The sequence below is a fragment of the Monodelphis domestica genome, chromosome 6, assembly GCF_027887165.1.
Source record: "Monodelphis domestica isolate mMonDom1 chromosome 6, mMonDom1.pri, whole genome shotgun sequence".
Classification (NCBI taxonomy): Eukaryota; Metazoa; Chordata; class Mammalia; order Didelphimorphia; family Didelphidae; genus Monodelphis; species Monodelphis domestica.
The window spans coordinates 84,650,506-84,669,854 of NC_077232.1; the positions used below are offsets into that span (position 1 = coordinate 84,650,506).

Consider the following 19,349-nt stretch of genomic DNA (forward strand, 5'->3'; position numbering starts at 1 on the left):
TGAATTATCAAAGAAACCATTTATGTAAAAATACAGTTATCCAAAAAAATTTAGGTTTATGGATCTCAAGTTAAGACCCCTTGGTCTAAATTAATAAATCCCAAACGTTGGAATTTTCTGCATCATGGCTCCTAGATCAGCATGTTGCTCCTCTTTGACTTTGCTCCCCACTTTTATCTCCCTCACCATCACATAAGGATTTTTCTATTGACTGCATATGGTATCACTGAGGCTACTTTCCACTCTAAGGAAAATAATAAAATGTGTCCAGGGTTTTAGAACTTAGAGTGTCAGAAGAAAACATATAAAGTTAGAAAATGAAGAGACCTTATGATATAAAATATAAGCATGTACATAACACACAGAATATAAAAGTGCAAAGAAATCTCAGAATATGAAATATTAGAGCTGGAAGGGTTCTTAAGATAGAATATTAGTCAGAATAGGACCTTAGAAACTATGTAGTCAAGGAGTTATTAACCTTGTTTGTGTCATGGACTCCTTTGGAAGTCTGGTGAAGCTGATGGCCCCCTCTCAAGAATCATGTTTTTAAATACAGAAAATTAAATATGTAGAATTATAAATGGAACCAATTAGACTGAGATAAATTGATCAAAAATATTTATATTACCTATTTACTTACATATATTTAACAAAAATTTATCCCCAAATACATATATTTCTTTAATCCTGAGTTGGCTGACCCCAGTTTAAGAAATGGGTTCTAGTCCAACATTCAGACTTTTTTCCAAAGGAGGAAAGAGGTCCAGAAAGAAATGCCAAATCCCAAAGAAAGAGAATAGAAGAAAAACGAGGGGATGCCCATCAATTGGGGAATGGCTGAGCAAATTGTGGTATATGTTGGTGATGGAGTACTATTGTGCTCAAAGGAATAATAAAGTGGAGGAGTTCTATGGAGACTGGAACAACCTCCAGGAAGTGATGCAGAGCGAAAGAAGCAGAACCAGGAGAACATTGTACACAGAGACTGATACACTGTGGTATAATCGAACGTAATGGACTTCTCCATTAGTGGCGGTGTAATGTCCCTGAACAATCTGCAGGGATCTAGGAGAAAAAAACACCATTCATAAGCAGAGGATAAACTGTGGGAGTAGAAACACTGAGGAAAAGCAACTGCCTGAATACAGCGGTTGAGGGGACATGACAGAGGAGAGACTCTAAACGAAACTCTAATGCAAATATTAACAACATGGCAATGGGTTCGAATCAAGACATGTGATACCCAGTGGAATCACGCGTCGGCTACTGGGGGTGGGGGTGGGGGAAGGAAAAGAAAATGATCTTTGTCTTTAATGAATAATGCTTAGAAATGATCAAATAAAATATTATAAAATTTTTAAAAAAAGTAAAATAAAATAACATTGATCTTCACATTAAAAAAAAAAGAAAGAGAATAGAAGAGACTCATTCCCTTCTCCGTTTTGTCAAAACTTTATACTCTGAACCTTTCTAAGGAAAGAACAAAAGGAATTTGAAACCCAATAAAAGTTACATGCCCCTTGCAAGGCCACACATGCTTTCTGCACACCAGCCTCACAGGTATGAAAAGCGCTGGAGACAATACAGGCTTGGGAGTCATGAAAGATGATTCTTCTCCCTTGAAGGACCTGCCATAGAGCCTGGGGCTCTGAATCTGTAAACTGGTACACACTCGGAGGTTGCTTCTATTTAAAAATTAATAGTGGTTCTGGCAGTATTCAAGTCAAATGAAAAATAAACAAAGAAAATTCCTCCAGGGGTTAAGAGAAGACATGCCCTGATGCCTGTTCCCAAAAGGGGATGGGATGGAGCTCATGACTTTTGACCTGCATCAGTCTTCTGATTCCCTGAGGATAGAGAGCAAGGGTGTGGGGAGGGAGAGTGCTGGCAATCAACAGATCTTTCCTGACCACTTTCTGCTCTACTGAGCACTTTTCTTCACACTCAGACAATGCTTTGAAGTCCACAAAGTGTTTTCTGTACAATGTCCCCTTTTCTTCATTGCAACTTGATGTGGAGGGCTGGTGTGACAATTTAACGAGAATTGATGGGTTTCTGGAACAATCAAATTGTGCATGTCAAATGCTCTATAATATTGGTCTGAATGTCCATTTCCAGCCCTTTAGCCTACACACACACACTCACAACCAAATGAATAGGCTATGTCTCTAATTTAAAAATAGCAACAACAATAATGATAGTAATAATAATAATAATAATAATAACATTCATTTAATTAAAAGTTTACTAGGTACTTTCTTCACCAGTCCTCTGTGAGATAGTGCAAGTGTTCTCAGTCCCATTGGAGAGCAAAAGCATGGAAAGGATATTCATCAAGGATACCGCATGGATTCAGTTGGGTGCATCTTCTCTATGTCTGCATTGGCCATGGCTCTGCTCTCTTAAGTCCTCTAGTTCTTAAAGTGTGTGTGTGTGTGTGTGTGTGTGTGTGTGTGTGTGTGTGTGTGTGTGTACACATGTTCTTTTCAGGTTAAGCATCTCCATTTATTTAAACCATTCCTCAAATGGCATGAACTCACAGTTCTTCACCATCCTGGTTGCCTTAAACACATCTTAAGTTATCAATAAATTTCTCAAAACATGATTCTTTGAATTGAACACAAACTTATGTTAAATGTAGCCTCTGGAGCACACCAGTACCATCATCTCTCTAAGCCTGGATGCTAGGCATTTTCAATAAAGTGACTAACTTCTAACACTAAGGTCTACATAATGTTTTTAGACTATAATCCCATGAGATTGGCAGTGAAAAGATCATTGGCACTGTATCATCCAGGTTTGAAAAATGAAGAAACTGAGAAATTAAGAGACTTGCCTAAAGTCACATATAATAAGTGGCAAAGCCAGGATTCTACCCCAGGGGTGCTAATTCCCACTGTAGCACTTTCTCCACACTGTTCTGTTTCATTCTCTCGGCAGGAAAACTCACTCCCTGAGCCCTTCTCTTTTTTTAGGTCAAATTATTGGCCAACGGTAAAATGCAAATACCCAAAGACCATGAAAATGGTTAGGAGCCAGTCTCAGCTATGTTCCAGACTTTTTGAGAACTCCTGGTGGGCTAAGGACACTGCATAAAACATATGGTGAGAGAAAGGATGTGTTCCAAAGGGAATTGTACCTGGTAATTGCATTTTCCCATTCTGGCTTGGGAGTACCCATAAGAAAATGCCCAGCTCAATGCTCTCTTTGTTTAAGAGTCAATATTTTCCCAACTATTTAAGAGGCTGGCTGACTCTGCTGGTGTGGATCACATGGAAGAAAGTTGGCAGGTACTTTAGCCTCTTAAGTTTCAGAGCAAGAGGGCTCAATGAATCAAAGAATTGTAGTTCCTCAGAAGAAGAAGGGACTTTAAAGAAAGTGTAGTTCAACCTTCTCATTTTACAGATTAGGTAACCAAGGCACAAGGAGAAGAAGGGATGCCTCCACAGCAAATTAGTGGTAAAGTATAATTGTTTTATTTAATAACTAACCACAACCCCCAAGACAAATTCCCTGTCTCCTCAAAGCTCCTGTTAAGTACAAAGGGAGTTTCTAAGATTAATTCTACTGCTTTGGGGACACCTGGCATGGAGCCTGTAATGGAAAGAGCATTTGGAGGAGATATTCCTTACCATAATCAAAGATGTAGGGCAGCTGAACTGAGGGGCAGGAAGGAAACAGCTATTGCCAATAATATTTTTTTTAACTCTTACCTTCCATCTTAAAAATCAATATTGTGTATTGGTTCCAAGGCAGAAGAATAGTAAGGGTCAGCAATGGAGGTTAAGGGATTTGTCCATGGTCACAGAGATAGGAAGGGTCCCAGGCTTTCCTGTCTCTAGACCTGGCTCTCTATTCACAGAACTACTCCCTGCTGCCAATAATCTTAAAAGTACCCAATTCTCTTCTATTCTGAAGCTGCCTTAAGGTAGCAGATAAAAACAGGGAGAATGAGAACCTTTGGAATTGTGTTTGGTTTTGGACTATAGGTTAGGGATGTTTGGGAAGGAGGAAAAGAGAGAGACAGGGGAGATAGCCCAGTGTATTTCAGGATGCTCCAATGCTCCTTAGCGTCTTCCCCTCTTGATTTTCATATCTGGAGAAATCTTGTCTGCCAAGCTTTTGTATGAGCTGCCTGAGGTCTAAGTCACAGAGAACACTGCAGGGTTTAGCCACAATGACTCTGCTTCACAAGGTCAGCAATGGTCATATCCTGATGATGACCTCCAAACCCTTTCCTATTTACTCCCCAAACTTTGCTTATGTCAGAGTTTAAACAGGAGTCTGTTGAATATCAGAATCTAACACAAAGAGGCTAGTTTTTAGCCATGTGCAGGCCACCATCCAAATAAGCTCCAAATCAGGACTGAAATCTCCTTCAAAGGCTTTTCAGAGTTCAGTATGGTCAAGCCTGAAATCAAGGAATTGATCTAGATGATAACTCTAAGGCTCTAAATCCCATGATCTTTTACTTTGATGCGACATTGCCCATTTGAAATAATTTAGAGGTCTGTTTCATTCATTTCTGTGATGCTATAAAGAAAAATTTCCCCAAGGGTAGCCACCATATCCTGTATTTAATTGGGCTGCATTTTCCAGGCTCTCCAAGTTGGCTAAAGAAGAAAATTCCTACCAAAAAAATACATATGCAGTACTCGGTTACATTCCCTTACAGTATATATCCTCCAAAGAGTACAAAGCAGGGTTATGCTTGATGAGAATCACAGAATCACAGGTCATTTAAGGAAGTTCTGCAAATGTGAAAGGATTGGCAAAGACAGATGACAGAGTAAGAGATCTCGATTAGCATTGCTTAAAATACCACCCCACAAGAAATATGACAGTGGACTTTTCTTCTGAACCTGGACCCATTACCGGCTCACTCACTTTTCCTTCCTATCCTGAGAGAGGAAGCAGGAAACTAGAGTGTTTCAGACCTTTTCCATTTCTAATATTCTGAAACTCTTACAGTCCACATTTCCAGAACCCATCCAGCCTGATGTTCTATATTCTATATTTTAGGGTCTCTTTCAGCACTGACATTATAAATTCAAACATGCTGTGCCCTCAGATCTCTTTTGGCTATAATATACTTTAAGGCTGTAATTCTAAAGAAAGATGAGAGAAGGAAGTAAGCAAAGCAAATGAGGTGAGAGGGAAGAGGGGAGAAAGGTTATAGAGGGACTGAAATTAAAGCCTTTATTGGAAAGAAGGAATGCAGAGGCTTTCCTCTTATCTCATCCAAGCTGTGGCCCAACAACAATGGGACCAATAGATTCACTTCAAACAGACTCTATAGGAAGACCTACTTTCTCTTCAAACTCTCATTCCTTCTAGATTACAGGGAGCACAGAGGCAGGGGGCCCCTCAGGAAAATGTCTTAGGTACACATCACAGAACAAAACAAAGACTAGGACTTGCAGATCTGGAGGAGTTCTTAGAAATAACTTTGTTAAATTCCTTTTAAAAAAACCTTTACCTTCTGTCTTGGAATCAATACTGTGTAGTAGAGAAGAATGATAAGAACTAGGCAATGGGGATTGTGATTTCCCCAGAGTCACAAAGCTAGAAGTATCTGAGGCCAGATTTGAACCCAGGACCTCTCATCTCTAGGCCTGGATCTCAATCTACTGAACCACCTAGCTGCCTCCTTAAGCTTCTTTTTTTTTTCCTTAAATGAGAACACTGAAGCTTAAAAAGCCAGAGATATTGCCAATAGTAACATAGATAGTTAGTGGCCAAATTAGAGTGTATCTATTTATTCCTCTATTTATCGGAAAAGCTTTTTCCATCCATTAAGATAAAGTTCCCTGGATATATTTACAGGAACAAACAACAGCATCAACTAAAAGAGAAATGAACCTGGAGCCTGGTTAAAAGCTAGTCTCTAGATAAAACCTCCATTTGGACATTTATTACTAGTTTGGGTGATACATCAAGACCAGAGGTGACCCTGGTATAAGGAAAGTCATGTCCAGGACCAGTAAAAAACTGTGTATATATCACTCAAGGACTAAACCCTAGGGAAATGAAGGGGAAATCTTCACTAGATTTTGAAAAGCTAATTTTGGATCCTGGCAGGATATTAATTGTGGAGCCTTGGCCTCCTTCTCTGGACCTCTACTATAAAATGAGGGTATTGGACTAGGTTGGTTCCTAGGTCTCTTCTGAGGCAGCTAGGTGGTACCAGAGTGCCCAGAGTAATGAGGACTCATCTTCATGAGTTCAAATCTGGCCTCAGGCATTAGCTGTGTGACTCTGAGCAATTCTATTTGCCTCTGTTCCTCATCTGTAAAATGAGCTGGAGAAGGAAGGAAATAGCAAACTACTCCAGTACCTTCGCCAAGAAAACCCCAAATGGACTCATAGGCAGTCAGACACAACTGAAACAACTAAACAACAACAACAAAGGACTTTTCCAGGAGAGGGAACTAACAGGAGGAAAATAGTAACTGAATATGTAGGAATAGAAATAGAAAAAAATGCATAGAAAAAATGTCTGGTTCATAAAGACCATTTTGTCTAATGCAGACAAGATGATGATAATGAAGATGATGATGATGATGGTGACTAGCTAACAATTCTATAGTAATATTTTTTAAACCCTTATCTTCTGTCTTAAATACTAAGCACAGATTCCAAGGCAGAAGAGCGGTAAGGACTAGGCAATGGGAGCTAGGTGGCTTGCCCAGGATCACACAGCTAGGAAGTGTCTGAGCCCATTTTTGAACCCAGGAACCCCTGTTTCTAAGCCTGGCTCTCTTTCCACTTAGCCACCTAGCTGCTCATTGTACACCACTTTAGTGTATCAATCTTTACAACATCTTCTCAAGGCAAATATTATTATTATCTCCATCTTGCAGTTGAAGAAACTAAGAACTGAGAAACTATGAAACTAAAACTGAGAAAGGGTAAAATATTGCTTGGAATCAAATCTCTCAGCTTGCAAGATCTCAGCAGATGATCCATTGCATTTCCTAGCTAATAAGAAATAGATATGACAGAATGATTATATTTCCCATCTCTTCTCAACTCTGTCTTGCCTCAGATGGTAATGCTAGTAAAGTGAGAAATGGTATGAGAAGAGAAGTTGGTGGGAAATTTGGGGGGTTCAACCAGCCACTTCTGTAAATTAGGGCCAGGTAAGTAGCTGAAAACTCCCTCCAAAGTTCAGCTAGCAAACTGAGCAAAAATGTAACGGAAAAAAAGGAGCCAAAATCAAAGCCAGGGTCTTTTACCAAGATCATTAGAATAGGACCTAAACCTGGAAGGGAACTCATAGAGGATCAAGTCCAACCTCCTCATTTTACAGATAAGGAAACTGAGCCCCAAATCGGAAGAGGAACATGCCCAAGATTAAAACATAAGCAACAGAGCCAGGATTAAAATCCAAGTCTTATTACTTAAATCTAAAACTCTATTCACAGCGTTTCAGGCAAAAGGAAACACATATCTAATGAACTGGAGAAAGTCAGACCAGCGTCATCTACTAAAGGGTCAAGCTAGGGCCAAGGTACTCCAGGAGACAAAACCAAGTTAGAAAAGAGCCTCTGGAGATCAGTAGCAATAACACAGAACAGGTGTGGCATGGTATAGTGGAATGAGTGTTGGATTTGGAATGATGGCACCCAGGTTTGAATCCCAATTTCACTATTCACTAAAAGCATTCAGCCTCCTCAACTCTACAATGACGGAGTGAGAGAAAATGATGTCTGAGATACCTTAGTACAGTGCTTAGTATAATAGACGTTTAATAAATGCTTATTGATGAATTGATATTCCAGTTCTAAATACCATGGTCCTATAATACACTTGTTTGCTCTTCAAGTCCACTTTATTCACATAAGGTTAACAGTCCTCAGCCAGCACCAACAGGAGAGGCGGGAAAAAGAAGGAGCACCGTGATTTCTTCAACAAAGTCCCATTTTTGATCAAAGAATCATTAAACTATAACCAAATTTCAACTGTTCAATTGCAAATGAAAGTTGTGGCCAGGGCTGAGTCCATGCATGCCAGTCACAACTTTAATTAACACCTTCCCTTGGAGGAGTGGCATCGTCTTCAATGTGTCATTTACAAAGCCCAGGCGCCTTGAAAATGAAGATTGGGAGAGCTAATAAGAGATGAGTCCCATTTGAGTTCCCCATAGAGCTCACTTTGCAGAAAAGATGCCCACAAAATCAGGCCAGAATGGTACCTTTGTGCCAGTTGTAATAATGGGCTCAGCTCTCTGATGGTGAAAGTTAATTTAAAAAATTAACCTAAAGGATGGCTGGAGATGCCTGATTTTCCCCAGATCATCCCTCCCTGCTCCTCCCTGACCTTTCTGTGGGATGGGGGGGGGGGGACATAGAGGGAGTTTCTGAGGGCATTGCCTTTTGGCTCCAACCTCATTTATCTTTTTAGCCTCATCTCTCAACAATGTTCTATACTTTAGCCACACTGATGTCATGTCTATCTCTTGGCCACTTGTCCCATTTTTACCTCTCTTAAATGTACTCTTATGTTCTATTTTACACTTAAGAGAGGCAGATTATTTTGTACTAGAGATGCAGCTTGGCATATTACATCAAGTGCTTGGATGAGTGGTCATCCACTGAATATACCTGATGATGGAACAGTAGATAGAGCATCAGACTTGGAATCAGACATTTTGAGTTCAAATTCTGCTTCTGTTGATTATTTTCTAATTGTCCTTGCTCTGTATATATTTGTCTGCAGGTTGTTTCCCCAGTTAGATTTTAAGTTCCTTAAAAGAAGGGACTGACTATTTTTAGCTTCTTTGTGAATATCTGGCCTTAGCCCAGTGCCTGGCACATAGTAAGCACTTAAGAAATATCTACTGATTAGGGAAGCTGAGTGGCTCAGTGAATTTCAGAAAGCCAGGTCTTGGGTTCAAATCAGATCTCACATACTTCCTACCTGTATGGACAAATCATTTACCCACCCACACCCACACTGATTACCTAGTGCTTACTTGCCCTTCTGCCTTGGAACCAATACTTAGTATTGATCCTAAGATGAAAAGTAAGAGGTTTAAAAAAAAAGAAATATTTACCGATTTATTTATTCTGACACTATCTGTGTGACTATGGGCAAATCATTTAAATGATCTGAGCCTCAGGTCCTACATCTGTAAAATGGGGGTTATACTAGCACTTTACCTCCCAAAGATATCCCAAGGATAAAATGACATAAATGTATAGAAAGTGCTTTGAAAACTTGAAGTGGATCATTATTATTTGCATTATTATTACTTCTATGTATTTCTATCTCCCTTATTAGATTATAAGCTGCAGTGGTCAGAGACCATGGAGGATTTATCTTTTTATCTCCCCTCAGAGCCTTTTACAAGAACTTGACACATAGTAAGTACATAGTAAATAATTTTTTAATTGCATCAAAACCATTAGCCCTTCTATTGCCCCCAACAGGAATATGAATCCCTTTCCTCTCCCCCAGCCTCTTTCTTCACCTACTTAGATTTTGTCCATTCTCCAAGATCTCACTGAAGTCTCCTCTTTTCATTCAGTTTTCCAGGTTAACCAAATTCAAAAATATTTATTTAAACACTGACTATGAGCAATATAGTATTTAGATTCTGAACCATTCCAGAAATGTCGAAGAGTCAGTTGATAATTTAACACTAGAGGCTAGGAATGAGACTAGGATCATATATAATGGTAATTACATCTAGTAATCATCTATGTAGAAGTAATAATTGAACCCATAGGAGCTGATGCTATTGCTAATAAAGAGAAAGTCTTGGGGAAGTGCCTTGGAATGTACACTGGCACAAAAATAAGGATGATCACAATGGAGTAGCCAAGCAGGTAGAAAGAGAGCCAGTCATGAAAATGCAGGGAGGGAAGACTAGTGGGGGTGGGGGAAGGGTCATCAACACCATCAGATGATTCAAAGAGGTCAAGAAGGATTAGGAATGAGAAGAGGGTATGGGATTTGTCATTTAAAAGATTACTGGTAACCTTGGAGATAGCAGGTTCAGTTAAATGTGGAGGTCATAGGCCAGTTTACAAGAGATTGGGAAGTGACTGAGAGTAATTGGAACAGAAATGGCTATTTCTAGGACTTTGGTTTTGAATTGGAGGATTAAAAATATAATATGGTAGCTTGAGGCAAAGTTAGAGTGAAGTGAGGGCTTTTGAAAAAATAGGAGAGATTTGGCATGTAGGTAAAAAGCGCAGAAAGAGATAATTGATAGGGAGAGAATGAAAAATGTATTGAAAGAGAATGACTGAATTGCCAGAGAAGATAGGAGGGGATTGATCCAAAGGAGAGCTGGCTTTGGTAAGAAGAGTCATCACTTCATTGGGTACTGGAGCAAAGATGGGGAGAATGGGGGCTTTTTAAGATTTTAAGGTTCAGAATAGGGGAGAAGAGGAAGTTCACTAGGAATAGCCTCTATCTCTTTGTAAAGTATGAATCAAAGTCCTCTGCTGAGAGGGAACTTGGAGAATGTTTTAAAGACTTGAAGAAAGAAGAAAAAGTTTCTAAAGCACTGTAGAGAGCCAGTTAAGGAAGAGGAAAAGAGTTACTTCAAAATAGAGGGCCTGTTGATGTTAGATAGCATAAATTTGGTTTGTTTAAAAACAAACACCTTATTTTTTGTCTTATAATCAATATTTTGTATTTTTTTCAAGGTAGAAGAGTGGTAAGGGCTAAGCAATGGGGGTTAAGTGTCTTTTCCAGAGTCTGAGTCTAGATTTGAACTCAAAATGTCTCATCTCTAAGATAGCATAAATTTGTGTTGGATATAGTCAGCACCTTTATATGACTTCTTTCTACCCTGTTCAACAGCATATTTGTTAAAACAGAGAAAGGAGACAATGAGAGACAACTCAACTACAGTTTTATAAAGCATAAGTGCCTTGGGATAAGGAGGCAAGGAATTAGAGAGTAGAAGCCAAGGCATAGTCAAGATTGGGAATGAAAGAAAGTGAAGCCAGTACAGGAATGATGATCTAGGACAGAAGAAGGGAATAGAGGGTCTTAAGACAAGGATGAAAGTAACCAATACATTTAGAAGTGAGGCAGAAGGAGAGAAGAAATGATACACTTTATAGATGGATAGAGGAATTTCAGAATCTGCAACAATGGAAGTGGAATGCTTGTGGGTGATGGTGATATCAAAGAGATGACAGATATCCAGGTATGTAGCTGAGGGAGTTGTTCAGGTGTAAGTCATAGATGTTGGGGAGCTGGGAAGATGGCATTTGTGAAGAGTATATATCAGAATCCACAAGTACTTCAACCCTGAAGCATGAAATACAGAATAGTATAGCCAGAAGGTACCATAAGATATAACACATTGGATGTTGAAGACAGAATAAACCACGCTCATCTTTTTATATGAAGAAAGTGGTCCAAAGATTCACTTTACCAAGGTTACATACTCTGTCAGTGGGCAAGAGCCCCACTTGTATGATTCCTTCCACTCTACCCCACTGCCTAGCTGGCCAGAGAGCCTAGAGAAACTTAAGAAATAAACAACCCTATTTAAAGCCTTTTGTCAACTTTACAGGTAAGTAAAAGCATTGTTTATAGGAGAAGGGAGATATTGGAAGAGGATTTCTGCCTCCAACCCAACAACCTTCCTCTGCCACCTACCTACCATTTGAAAATGAAAAGCACTCTGGGAAAGGTGACACATGCTGGCCATCCATTAATAAACTAGTTTGTTTATACTGTTGCAATGTAATGCTGAATGCATAAGAATGATTGACAGAAAAAAAAAGAATGATTGACAGGCAGAAACATAAAAGAATGGGGATACATAATACTGTGTGATTATTTTATAATGAAAAGTTTAAGTTATTTTAAAATAATTTTAAGGGTAAGAAATTTGCTGCCTCCCAGAATCCATAGGCTGAACTCTTTGCAGAGGATGCCATGGAGATGCCTGCAGAGACCACCTACTGCTCCATGAGATCCTGGGCAAACTGGATATGCAAGATTGAATTTTGTGGGGTTGAATACATTTGTTTTGTATGTACTTTGTTTTGCCCAAGGGGACTACCCCTAATTGGTTATGTTTCTTTTTATCTTTTGTTTCCTTTTGTCCCCAGATTGTTATAATTTCCCTCTTGGAAACTGCAATGTTGTATGTATATTTAGTTGAAGTTACAAGTTTGGTTATATTTGTAGGATCCATTGAAGCAACTAGTCTCCCAATGGATCCCATGGCGGAGGTTTTAAAATTTTGTACCGTGGGGACTTCATTTCCCAGCATTCTTTACTCTTCCCAAGGTTCCCTTGTCTTGTGTTCCTGTGTTGTGCCCTGGTGTGGGTTTGTTTGTAAATTTGCTGAAACCTACACTGTGGAGCTTTTACTTTGGCTTGAGCATGGCAGGCTGCTGGGTCTCTGGCTCTTTGCTCTGCTCACTTGGCCGAAGGAACCTCTTTTCTCTCTCACTTTGTTGTTATTAAATCCTACAAATTTAAATATTTGGAGTAATCATTCATTTTTAGTCTCACAATACCATTGGTCTGCTTATGGGGAGAAAAGGCCAGTTGGGAAGAAAAAAGGCACTGAAGATAATCTGAAATTTCAAAATCTGGATATTTGTCACCCATTGAAGGTAGTACCTGGGTAAATACTTTCCTGTGTAAATACTTTCCTGTTTTTTAAATACTTGTGACTTTAGCTAAATCACCTTACCTCTATGGGTGTCAGTTTATAATTTTATAAAGTGAGGAAGCTGAACTATATGATCTCTAAGGTTTCTTCTAGTTCTAGCATTCTATATTTCAGTAGACTTCACTAGTCTAGTCTAGTGCTAGTCTCTCAGTGTCCGAGAATGACTATTGTCTTTGTGCAGTTTCATCTACGTGTACCCTCATGTGGCTTTGGAGTCCAAAGGCTGAGGCGCAGAGTTTGTGGCACATGGGGCATGGGACACCAGTCGTTACGGGAGGTGAGGTTGTGGCCTGGTGTCAGCGTTCACGCGCAGCGGCAAGAAGTCAACGTCGCTCATCTTCAAAGGTGGCGGCGGCCTGGTGAATGTGGGTTCACCAGCTGCTTCTGTCAGAGGCAGTGAGTTCTAGTTGCTTTGGTGTAATGCCAGCCCACAACTTCAAGTTTGACTTTAGCTGATCCTTGAATCTTTTCTTTGATCAGCCTTGTTTCCTGAGTCCAGCTGACAGTTCACCATAGAATACCTGTCTTGGTATTCGCTGTGGGTCCATGCAGATGACGTGTCCAGACCACTATTTGATCCTTATTGCTTCTGTTTTCTCTGGCAAAGAGAATAATCTTTGGTGCAAAAGTTCAGGTCAGGGTAAAAAGGCAAAAAAGACAGAGCCCTCCCCCCTCTGGGTTTATTGACTATAATAAACAAATCACTACTGATAAATACATTTATATGTATATATGTATATTTGTGTACACACATGAAAAGGAATTCAAGAAGACATATATGCTTCTTGTATCACCACCACTTAGATCCCATATGGAGTGTACTCTACTACCTGCTATAACTTCAGCATTAATCACTAATACTATATGGCTTCATCCTCATCTCTTCCTATATGTGGCAATATGGTAGGCATGATGATTTGAATCATTAAACCTCCAATCAAGGTAGTCTTATGTGTTGACTTAAGCCCTGATTTCCTTGGCAAAGCCATTCCTAATCAGCTCTTTTCAGCTATTGGGTTGGGATAGGATTAGTAGGAAAGTCTGTTTTGTCCCCTCCCTCTCCTAATTCCAGACAATTAAAATGTTTCCAAAATGAGTTATGCAACTGAGATGACAATTTCCCATGACATTTCCAATTGTCAGTGGCATAGCAGTCTCTTGATCCCTTAAGGTGGTCTTCCTGGAATCACGTGGTCTATATTGATGGTTTCATATTCCCAGTGGCAGTCAGACCCCTCTTGTTATAATATGCCATCTTCCTCAAAGAGCATCCAGTGTATTCAGGCATTGTCATTCTTGAAAATAGAGCTGAAGCATAGTGGTGATATATGTCTGAGAACATGTGGCCTAGTTGGCCATAGCTAGTGGTGAAGACTTCTGTACTTCTGTCCCTTGATCTTGATTCCTGATTCTCTCTTTTGTGCATACTGGTCATGGTTATGGTTATGGTTATGGATAGTGGTATCCAATGTGGGTACCAAATTGTGAGAAGGTATACTTATAAGCAATAGAGCATCCAGAAGACAGTCATCAATGTGACCCAATTGAAGATTATGCTAAAGGAGAAGGACCTGGAGGTGCTTATACTGGAGAGAAGAAAACTTGAGGAGAAACTTGATAGCTGTCTCCAACTGTATGAGAAGCTGTCATTTGGAAAAGGAATTGTTTTTTTTAAAGGAAAGTAGAGATGGGAATTGTATTAGACTTATTCTGCTTGGCCCCAGAGAATGGAACTGGAAGTCGTGGGTGGATTTAGGCAGAGTTAGATTTGACATGAGAAAAAATGTACTCACAAAAAGTATGGAGGAATGGTAAAGTATTTCTTGTTTAATAACAAGTTCACCTTCTCTAGGATTCTTTAAGTAGACTGGCATAAAAGGATGAGGATGTTTTAAAAACAATTAAATATAAGATTAGAGAGTTTCTGAAGTTTCTTCCAAGTACAAGATTCTGGAATTCTTTAGTTACCTTAAATCCTAACGTTGTCTGTTTTAATGTTCTGTGTGCTAAGGTTACTCCTAGATCTAACATACTAAATTAATCTCTTAACATTCTTTATTCTTGAGGGTCATTTCAGTTCTAGCATGTTATATTCTTAGAGATTTTCCTATGTTCTAGGCTTTAATCTCCTCCCCCCCCCCAATATCCAATGATTCTAGATTTCCATCTTCTGCATTGTACCATTGCTCCTCTAATATTCTATCTCTGATGGGCTATTGAGGCTAGAGTGCAAGTTTATCAAAATGGTGACTTCTTTTCCCAATTAGAGGGACTCCCATCATGCAATGTAATCTCTTTCCTATGACATTAAATCCCTCATTTCTTTTTGCATCTCCCTTCTTCAATGAGGAAACAATAGCCTCAAGCCAAATCAGTAGGTCATCCATCCATTAGCATATGCTGGCTGGTATGGAGCAGACGGCAGATTGAGTACTTAGACTGGTCGCTCTTTCTGAGAAATACAGATGTGGGTGACATATGCCATCGGGAAGCAAACAGGGCACTGTTTCTATTTCTAGTCCTCTGCCTGCAATCAGAACTATTCCCATGGATACACTCTGGGCAATTCATGCAGTAATTACCGGTGGAGTGTTCTAAAGACGCAACTGTTAACCTTCATTACTGATATTAACAGAAGTGACTATTTTATGGGTCAGAGCCATTTTGGAAAATGCCATGTTATGACTCATGGGAGCAAATTTATTCTCCTTCTTTAAAAAAAATCAATCACTGTTATTTCTGTTTTTTTTTTTAAGTCAATTGCTGCTTAAGGAAATGATAATTTGTTTTCTTCAGCAAGCAGTGGAAGGGTTTTGTGAAAAGCACTCTGGATTTAGGGTTGGAAGGGTTGCATTTTCATCTGAACGCTTATTACCTGTGTGACTGGGATAAACTGGTCTCAGTTTGCTCCTCTCTAAAATGAGGAGCTTTGAACTAGACCTCCAGATTTCTTTAAGTTCTAAAACCTATAATCCCATTAAATGTCTGAACTGAGTTTTCCTAATAAAAACAGGAGAGGCAATGGTACAATAGATACAACAGATACACCCAGGTTAGGGAAGAATGAGAACCAGTACCATCACTTAATCTTCTAGCATGTTAGAGCTGGAACAGATATAACTAATAGCTCTCATTTCTGTGTGATTTCAGACATTATAAATATTTTCCTCATGTTGACCAGCTGATGAGGTGGACAGTGTGAGAATTATTATCCTCATTTTACAAATGAGGAAACAGAGGCTCAGAAAGATTCTGTGACTTTCCCATCTCAAATCTGGAACTTTTGGCTTCTAATCTGGACACTCATCTGTATATTCATTAGCATAAAAATAAACTGGAAAGCATCTTGAGAGAATGTGCACACACGAGTCAAATGGACTGTCAAACTATTGATAGCCACATTCTTTTTTTTAATTAATTTTTTTCAATTAACAAGCATTTATTTTCACTTCCTACTACCACCTCCCTCTCATTGGAAAAAAAAGAAAGAAATAAAAAATGATCCAAATTACTATTAAAGAAATGCAAATGAAAGCAGCTCTGAGGTTTCATGTCAAACAAATTTCCTGAAAAAGTTGCCTATTATCTACTGTCAGTGCCTCCATTTTCTCTCCACTTCAAGATCTGGTTTGTGACCCCATCACTCAACTAAAACGGCTCTCACCAAAGTTATCATCAACTAACAAATTAATTAATAAATCTGAGTGCACACATATTCTCTACACGCTCATCTTTCTTGAACTCTCTGCAATATTTTTTCTATTGGCCCCTTTCTTTTCTTGGATATACTCTCCTCTCTAAGTATTCACGACACTGATCTCTTGCATTTATTATTCTACTTCTCTCTTTGGTCTCCTTTGCAGTATCATCATCAATATCACATGCCCCTAACTATATAACTCAAGGACCTTGCCTGAGCCTTCTATCTCTATATATTCTCATTTTGTGACTCCAACACCTTCCAAAGTTTTAATTACTGTCCCTGTGGAAATGATGCCTAGATCTACGCATCTAGCCCATGCATCTCTAGGCATGAATTTCCTTCTACTATTTCAAACTCAATTTTCTCTAGGTATCTCAAATTCAAAGAGAACTCGTTATTTTTTTAAAAACTGCTCTTCTTGCAAACATCCTTATTATTGTTAAGGTCATCACCATCTTTCAAATGACCCACCTTCACAACCTCAGTGTCACCTTGACTCTTCATTCTCCCTCATCCTCACATCCAATCAAATGTCATCATGTTTCTAACTCCAAACAACACCCCTTGGATAGATCCCCTCCTCTATACTTAAACCATCCACTCTAATTTGGACCTTCATTTTTTCTCATCTGTATAGCTGAGATAACCTCTAAATTGGTCTCTCTGCCTTGGCTCTTTCCCCACTTTATCACCTCCTCATAAAGCCACCAAAGTGACTTTCCTACACACACACACACACACACACACACACACACACACACACACACCACTCATTAAACTCCAATGACTTCCTAACACCTGCAGGATTAATTCACCATATACCTTAAAATGGGATTGTATCTATATTGTATCAATGGCAAATCCTGTTTAGGATAAGAACTACTGTTCACTGGATATATTGATATACACACACACACACACACACACACACACACACACACACACACACACACACACACACATATATATATATGAAGGCAGATGTAAAAGACTATGCCAAGAACAAAACAAGCTGGAGTACCGTGCAAGATAAAATATCAGCCAAGCCCTTATTCTATAAAATACGTCTGATAAAAAAATAAAATAAAATCCCAAGAGATTCAAAGGTGTATGAGTAAAGAAAGACTGTTGACTGCTCCATAAGAAACCTTGAGCTAGGATTTGAATGATAGATAGGTAGGGAAGAGTTAAAGAATCTCTTTGCACCTGGAATGTCCAAGCTGGAAGGCATCCTAGATGATAGTTCTAGGAACCATCTCTTCATTTCATAGAATTGCAGAGACCAGAGGTCAATAGTATCTTCTCCTATGGGCCTCTGAAGATAGGTTGGACATCAAAATGACAACATGCCTGCTTACACTCATTCCAAAAGAGAAAGGAGGTGCCATGCTACAAATTTTAAACATATGTAATCTTTCCATTTAAGAATAGAGAAAAAAAAAATAAACCTGACTGAGAAAGCTTGGAAGAAAAGGGTCTGCATAAACAAAGGCTCTGAGCCACCAAGCAAACCAATCTGGTTCCATGTATAAGCCCATTGATGATTGTTAACTGTGACATAGAAGGTTATTGGAGGAAAAGTAAATGGAAATTTAAATTTAAAGAAATATTCCCAATATAGCAAAACCTCAAAAGTGAATTTTTTTTCATTACCCTGATGTGGATTCAGGAAACAATAGGTTCTAGTCTCAGTTCTACCCCATTTGGCCTAGGATAAGCGCCATCCCTTTTGTGAGCTTCAGTTCCATCATTAAAGCCTGGGGAACTCAATGGTGCATAATGCCTTATCCAGTACTCCTGACTCTAAGGCTCTGAGTAATTTAAACAAAATGGGGGTGGAATTATGCATCAGCTACAGGAGAGGGATGGGGAGAGGAGAGGGAAAGAACATGAGTCTTGTAACCATGGGAAAATAGTCTTAATTAATTAATTAAATAAGTTTTCCAAAAATCTAAAAAATATATAATAATAAATAAACAAACTGGGAGAGAAGCCAGGCTTGAAAGATAGATTCATCTATTGTAGACATACAGAATGTTCTACACAACTCTGAAATGCTTGTAGAATTAGAGAATGCTCATGAGTTTTTTTAGACTTGGTTTGTGGATTATTTTTAAAGATCTGAAACTTGCTCACTTTCATATGCACTTTGTAACTCTAATTGCTATAAAGAACAAAATTGGCATGCTTTAGGGAAGAGATAAAACTCATTTCTAATTAGCAGCATTCAACAATTTGCCTACAGGGTGTTCACAATAAGCCTTCTCTTTCCAGCTTTTTTCATACTTCTCTCTTCCAGGCAAACTAAACATATATCTATCCCACCAAACCTCAACTCTCTCCTCTTACCCTATATTTTACTTACCCTGAAATGTCCTTCATCCCAGTTTCTGCATGTTGAATCATTACCTGATCTTTAAATCCAAGCTCAAATACTGCCTCCTCCAAGAAGCTGTCTCTGATCCTGTGGGATTTTTAACCTTCCCCCTTACGTGGTGCTGTTTCACTCTGCTATAATGAACTTAAAATGTGATTGGAGCCTGAGGACTAGACCTGTGACTTCCTTGGCATAGGGAATTTCTGAAGAAGAAAAAAAGGAATACAGCAAGATTAACTGACTTTCCAGAAGGTTAAAAGGTGCTCAATGGAGTAGCTGGAATTTCATCTTTCTCATTAGATTGGGAGCACCTTGAGGGCAAGGGCTGCATTTGCTTGTCTTTGTACCCCCAGAGCTTAGTACAATGCCTGGAACATAGGAGATCCTTTATAATAAATGTTTATCAACTGACTCATTGATTGGTTTTTCCATTATCACACAGTTCCCAAGTGGAAGAGCTAGGATTTCAACTTCTCATTAATATTAGCTCCTTTAGGGGTGGGATTACTTCTGCCTTTTTTTAATCCCTTGTGCATAGGATGGAACAACTAGATGGTGCAGTGGATGAAGTGCTGAGCTTGGAATCAGGAAAACTCCTCTTCCTAAGT

At 39.1% G+C, this 19,349-nt stretch overlaps 1 protein-coding gene across 1 annotated transcript in view; it reads right to left on the minus strand.

Moving 5' to 3' along the window:
• Window positions 1-19,349, minus strand: part of TRMT44 (tRNA methyltransferase 44 homolog) — a 144,853-nt gene that overhangs the window by 20,637 nt on the left and 104,867 nt on the right. The window contains exon 11 of the transcript XR_008912816.1: window positions 18,730-18,944. The gene's annotated coding sequence lies outside the window, so the exon portion shown is untranslated. The remainder of the gene's footprint in view (window positions 1-18,729; window positions 18,945-19,349) is intronic.